Raw genomic sequence first — 7,399 nt, forward strand, 5'->3', positions numbered from 1 at the left:
GCATACTGGGGACACATTTTATGAAAGCAGCGAGAGTGGTAAGAACATCAAGGAACTGTCAGAGGATAGAAGTTCTACAAAATGTTGTTTTCAAAAAACTCACGTGCAACGTGAATTCTTGCAAGCGTCAGGTCTCATAGGAGAGAAAGTATTTTAAATTAGTTGGTGTTGAAGCAGTAGCTAAACAGATCCTAGTGTTCAGCAGAGCACACAGCAGAGACCCCTTCTGAGTGGTGCAGTAAGGGCTGCATTCAGAACTTTGACATTTATCAGATGTCACTTAGGAGATAGCACTTAGGAAAAGAGTTTGGTCTGGGCTTTAACAAAAGTGTAAGGATGAGCTAGTCAAAATTGATGTCCATGAGAATGTGCGCTCCATGAGGGCAGGGACTTGGCTGGTGAATCTACACAACCTTATCATTGACTAGTGCTTTTAGGTGTGCTCAGTACTTGTGTTTTAAATAAACCAAAAGGGGGAAATGTATAATATATGAAAGTTGTATCCAGATGGGGAAACCTGCAAAATAAAATTAATTCAGGACATGAACTTGTGTTGAAATACTGAAAACCACTGCAGAAAACCAATCTGCAATATATATTTTTTTAAATTTATTTTTGGCTGCCTTGGGTCTTTATTGCTGCACGCAGGCTTTCTCTAGTTGCAGTGAGTGGGGGTTACTTTTCATTGCAGTGTGTGGGCTTCTCATTGCAGTGGCTTCTCTTTGTGGAGCACGGGCTCTAGGTGTGCAGGCTTCAGTAGTTGTGGCACGCGGCTGAGCTGCTGTGCAGCATGTGGGATCTTCCTGGACCAGGGCTCAAACCCGTGTCCCCTGCATTGGCAGGCAGATTCTTAACCACTACGCCACCAGGGAAGGGAAGCCCCCCAATCTTCAATATTAATATGCTATTAGCCTATCGCAACGGGCTCCTTGCCTCCCGCAGCCTCTGTTCTCAAGTTGGGTGGTTATTTGAGACCCCGTCTAGTTTTCCAAGGACTGTGTTCAGTAGAAATTGAACTATCTTGTGATTTTTTTTTTCTGATGGTACAGAGTGAAAAAACATGATTAACTTTGCAACAACAGTAACTGCATAGTATACAATTGATTTTTTGTCTGTCAGTATTAAGGCAGGGTTTACTGTAACACTTTGAAAGTGTCACAAAAATTGTTTGTCCCTAGAAAAAAAAATTTTTAGTTGACCTTGAACTTACTGATTTCTAATTCTCTGCATTTTCATCCAGACTTTGAAATGTTTGCCTTCTAATTATTGTAGCATTTCTTCTAAACTTCTCAGGTAGGGGCTATGCCATATTCTTCCCCCACATCCATGAGGCAAATACCCAGAAAACTTGTAGGAATTTGATAAAATTATCCAGTGTATTATTGAGACAAGACTGACATTTATGTGCTTTTCCCTATTGGTTGCAGTAAAGCATGGTTTCAGGAAAGGAGTATATATATCAGAATATATTAGATCTCTTTGATTTAGAAATCATATAATTGGAAGTTATGGATTATGAGATTAAAATACCAAAAAGATGAACACCACATCAATGATGTCACTAAATTTTTTAATGGAAATTAGTGTACAGCTGTAAGAATTTGAGTTTTGATAGATTCCTATATTAATCTGAAGCCGGTGAAATGATGACAGGGACTTCCCTGGTGGTACAGTGGCTAAGAATTCGCCTGCCAATGCAGGGGACACGGGTTCGAGCCCTGGTCCAGGAAGATCCCACATGCTGTGGAGCAACTAAGCCCGTGTGCCACAACTACTGAGGCTGTGTGCCACAACTACTGAAGCCTACGTGCTTAGAGCCTGTGCTCCGCAACAAGAGAAGCCACTGCAATGAGAAGCCCGCGCACCGCAACGAAGAGTAGCCCACACTCACTGCAACTAGAGAAAGCCCGCACGCAGCAACGAAGACCCAATGCAGCCCAAAATAAATAAATTAAATAAAAAATTTATTTTAAAAATTTATGACATATCATAATCGCAGGAGATACACAATATGGGCTTTGAGAGGTCACAGATTGTAGCCTTCATAGTATAATCAACCATAAATCTTTGTTAGTGTTTGTGTATGTGTGCATGTGCACACATGTATGTGTACATGCATAAGATCATGTGTAAAGGGATACTCTTCCAGAGTGGTTTTCCTAGGCAAGGAGCATTTTGTGATATTTTTCCATTTTATAACTTCATGTTATATTTTTTTCATTGAATAGTGGGTATTGCCAAAGCAGGAAATTATTTTAATAGAATTTGAAAAAGTATTAAATAATTATCCCTTGCAGTTAAGACCTCATATGATTGTTCTATATTGTCATAAGGCATATAAGATCAAAATTATGGTATGAACTCTGGAAGCCAATTTCAAAAACAAAACAGTTCTCAGATTATTTTGCATACACAGAAAAATTCATGAGTTTCAACAGTTGAAGCTTTATTATTTATGCTGTGCTTTAACTACAGATCCATAATAGGGAGAGGGAAAATCCTGGAGCTAGAAACAAAAGTGGATATACCTACATTGTGGAGGTTTAAAAAAAAAAGTTTCTCTTGTTGAAAAGATGCACATGAGGAGAGAACTGAGCATAATAGCAGAGGACCCTCTGGATGTGGAACCAGTAAGGACAAAGCAGGTTTGGATGGCATTCCATACGCAGACCAATGGCGGTATTTTTAATATAGCTGGTTAAAGGGCTTTATTTAGCAAGTTACAGTTGACCCTTGAACAATATGGGTTTGAACTGGGCAGGTCCACTTATATGCAGGGTTTTTTTTAATAGTAATTCCTACAGTACTACATGATCTGTGGTTGGTTGAACCCATGGTTGCAGAATTGCAGATACAGAGGAACCACGGATATGGAAGTCTGACCATAAGTTATTTATACAGATCTGTCTACCCATCCATCCATCCGTCCACCCATCTGTAGAGAGAGAGAGGGAGTGAGTGCACGTGCTAGGTATTTACAGAAGTAGATATGGAAGTGCGAGGATATACAAACACACACATGTGTATGTGATGTATATAAGCATGTATATCCACGTTTCTATTTCAGGGCTGGAGCAAGGAAAGTGTAGAATGATCCTGGAGAAAATTTACTGTGCCAGAAAGTAGGAAAGAGCGGTGGGACGTGTAAAAAGATCCAGCTTGAAGAGACTCACACTGGGTAAATCTGAGCAATTTGACCCTAAAATAAATAATTATCATACAGAATATGAATAAAAAAAGAGGAAGGGAGGGAAGGAAGGGCTCTCATAATAGAATGCCAAACCATAAATATATAGAAGGAATGACGTAATGTAAAAATCATTATTTACAACCATCATAGTAATGATAGGTTCTGGCAAGAGTAATCAATGAATTATCAAACTACTGGTTGAAAGTTTACAAGGAGCAGGATGCTACAAAACCCAAAATATCTCTCCACAAAGTATTGATCACAACAAGAAATACAGTAGGTATAAATTTGGTGAACACTACCTTAGCCAAGAGGTGAACATTATCAATAACAGAAGAAACGAACGTTTTAGATCTCTGGGGTATGATATACTGAGAAGGACGCAACGTTGCTTCAGTATTATGTCTGACAGAAATAAACAACCAGATCTTATCACAAGGAAGCATCCACGTTGAGAGTCTCCTGTTTCACAGTTATGACCACAGGGAGCATAACTGGCCAAAGGTCCCAGCTGCTGCTCTTAAATCCATCACCACGTTTGCCTGGAGGCCGGCCTTGCCCCTGATTGCTCCTAGTCAGCACAGCAGGGATCCTAAGGCAGCCCATTTCTTGGAGACCAGGATTCCTCTGTCCAGTGACCTTTTTTCAAGGACTCTGACAGCCTTGAAGGATTTTACGTAGATGACAAGGCAGTCTCGGATGATTTACCAAATCTTTCTTCCAAATCTTCACTCAGGGTCAGACTTGCACTATGCGCTGATAGTTCTGCCAGCCTTCCAGAGCTCCCTGCCATTTTCTCTCCGATGTTTCCCCTAATGAAATATTGGTTCATTAAAGTCTTTCTCAGCACTTTGCCGTCTAGTTCTTGGAGGACCAGGACAAACCCCAAACCCTAGAAGCATCCCTTTTTGGCTCTTTCTAGTAACCTTCCTTTCCATATGGTAGCCGCTAATTTGTAATGGTGTAGATTCACTTAGCCTATTTTGTACTTGATATAAATGGAGTCATGTAATAGGTGCTATTTTGTGTTGGCTTCATTTGCTCCACAGTATATCCATGACATTTATCCATATTGATGGGAGTGGATACCGTTGATTCATTTTCATTGGTGGATATTATTGCAGTGTGTAAACATATCAAAATCTATTTATTAATCCCATTATTGGTGGGTATTGGGTACTTCCCCATTCTTGGCTATCACAGTTAGTGGTGATGTGAGCAATCTAGAATGTGCCTTGTGCACTTGTTTGAGGGATATTTCTATGGGTGGAACCAAAGGGTTATAGGGTATATGTTCAACTTTGGTAGATACAGTTGACCCTTGAAGAATGCATGGGCATGAGGGATGCATCTGAGTCTTTTATTCCATAGATGTTTTTAAAATCTCTCTCACTTTTGGCCCAAGAGTGCTGCGTTTGGGTTTACGGTGTTTCTTAACTTTGAAATAGTCCAATTTTTCAATTTTTTCTTTCACAGTTGGTGATTTTTTTGGTCTTAAGAAATTCTTCCTACTCCAAGGCAAAAAGGCTGTTATCTTACGTTTCTTTCCTAAAGCATCATTGTTTACTTTTCAAATTTAAGTCTGCAGATCTTCTGGAATTTATATTTTTATATCCTATGCAGTAATGATTAATATTTTTCCCATATGGATATCCAGCTGACTGAGAACCAATAGTTGACCCTTGGACAACATGGGTTTAAACTACACAAGTGCACTTATACGAGGATTTTTTTTAATAGTAAATACTGCACTACTACACGATCCAAGGTTGGTTCAATCCTCAGATGCAGAATTGCCGATTATGGAGAAACCATGTACGTACAGAGGACTGGCTATAAGTTATCCTTGGATTTTCAACTTAGCAGAGGGTTGGCACCCCTAACCCCCTTGAACCCTAGTTCAAGGATCAACTGTATGAACAAGAGTTCTTTCCCCTCTCTGCTGCAGTGTTTTCTTTTCTTTCTTTTTTCTTTTGGCCGTGCTGCGTGGCTTGCAGGATCTCAGTTCCCTGACCAGGGATTGAACCAGGGTCACCACAGTGAAAGCGCCAAATCCTTACCACTAGACCACCAGGGAGCTCCCTGCAGTGTTTTCTTTTTACACGTTGTTATAATGTCTGTTTCAACATGGATTTTGATGTCTATTATCTTGTCTATCCTTGAGCAAACACCAGACTATCTTATATTGTAGATTGATAGTAAGATTTAATGTGACTAATATCTTTCTTTTCATTCTTCTTTCAGATTGTCCCAGCTCTTCTTTTATTTTTTATTTTTATGTTTTTTTAGATGTTGGGGGTAGGAGTTTATTTACTTATTTTTGCTGTGTTGGGTCTTCGTTTCTGTGCGAGGGCTTTCTTTAGTTGTGGCGAGCGGGGGCCACTCTTCATCGTGGTGCGTGGGCCTCACTATCACGGCCTCTTGTTGGGGAGCACAGGCTCCAGACGCGCAGGCTCAGTACGTGGCTCACGGGCCTAGTTGCTCCGTGGCCTGTGGGATCTTCCCAGACCAGGGCTCAAACCCGTGTCCCCTGCATTAGCAGGCAGATTCTCAACCACTGCGCCACCAGGGAAGCCCCCAGCTCTTCTTGTAGCTCTTTGCTTTCCCACATAATATTTGTAAACATCTCATCAATTTCCAAGGGAAAAAATGCTGATGTTTTTATTGGGGTTTGATTGAGCCTATAGATCATTTTGAGGATTACTGATATCTTTGTAATATTGAATCTTCAAGCCATGAATATCACTATTTTTAAGAATTTCTCTTGGAGAAAAATAAAAGTGGATCCCATGTAATAAAATGTACATAAATAGACTCCAAAATATATATATATATATTTTCTTTTTGCGGTATGCGGGCCTCTCACTGTTGTGGCCTCTCCCGCCGCGGAGCACAGGCTCCGGATGCGCAGGCCCAGCGGCCATGGCCCACGGGCCCAGCCGCTCCGCGGCACATGGGATCCTCCCAGACCGGGGCACGAACCCGTATCCCCTGCATCGGCAGGCGGACTCTCAACCACTGCGCCACCAGGGAGGCCCGACTCCAAAATATTTAAAGGACCTACATGTGAAAGATAAGTCTAGAAAGTTAATTTTTAAAAGGTAGAAATATATTTTTTCACCTGAGGAGTTTCAGAAGCACAGATATTAAGAAATTATTGGTTTATTATCTTATAATTAAAGATTTCTATTCCATGAAGAACACAATAGAAAAATTTTAGAAACACGTGCCCAATTAGGAAAGGATACTTGTAATTGGTAAAACTGAAAAGGTATTAATAATCAGAATATGTAATAGAAATGAGGAAGAAAAAGATAGCATCCACATTAGAAAATGGGGCAAAAGTTTTAAGTAGACACGTATAGATGAAGCTACCAAGCATTTGAAAAAAAGATCAAACTTATTAGAAATCAGAGAAATTTAACTAAAACAAGATACTACTATACATTTAATACACTAGCAAAACGGTGATGAGTCGTCCAAATGAAGGTAAGTGGTTGCACAAAAACCTGACGTGCAACTCTTTGGTAATCTGGACTGGTGTAGCCGTTCAGGAAGTCAATCTGGCTATATTATTAAAGTATACATATTTGCTATGAAATAATTTCACTCGGGTATGTATTCCAAAGAAATTCTCAGATACGTCTATAAACAAATGTAAGAAGATGTTTATTTTATTATCATTGGCATGGCAGTTGGAAGAGTACAGGTAAAATGTGGGTGCAGAAAATGGAACTCTATGAAACAAATTAGATAGATGGGTGAATGTTTTTTTTGTTTGTTTGTTTTTCTGCGGTACGTGGGCCTCTCGCTGTTGTGGCCTCTCCCGCTGCGGAGCACAGGCTCCGGACGTGCAGGCTCAGCAGCCATGGCTCACGGGCCCAGCCGCTCCACGGCATGTGGGATTTTCCCAGACTGGGGCATGAACCCGCGTCCCCTGCATCGGCAGGCAGACTCTCAACCACTGTGCCACCAGGGAAGCCTGGATGGGTGAATCTTAAAAATATACTCCTGAATGAAGGAAATAAACACCAGAATGAATTTTATGACACAATATTATTTATATGAATTGAAAATATACACAAGTGCACATTTTGCACAAGAACACACCCAAAAGAAAACACATCAAACAAATTAGAATGGTAGCTTACGGGGTAGAGAAGGGAGTGGAGGGTGCCATAGGGAACAGGAGGTGAATAAATAAAACTT

The sequence above is a fragment of the Mesoplodon mirus genome (genome assembly GCF_964341445.2).
Source record: "Mesoplodon mirus genome assembly, chromosome: 14".
NCBI classification, from domain to species: Eukaryota; Metazoa; Chordata; class Mammalia; order Artiodactyla; family Ziphiidae; genus Mesoplodon; species Mesoplodon mirus.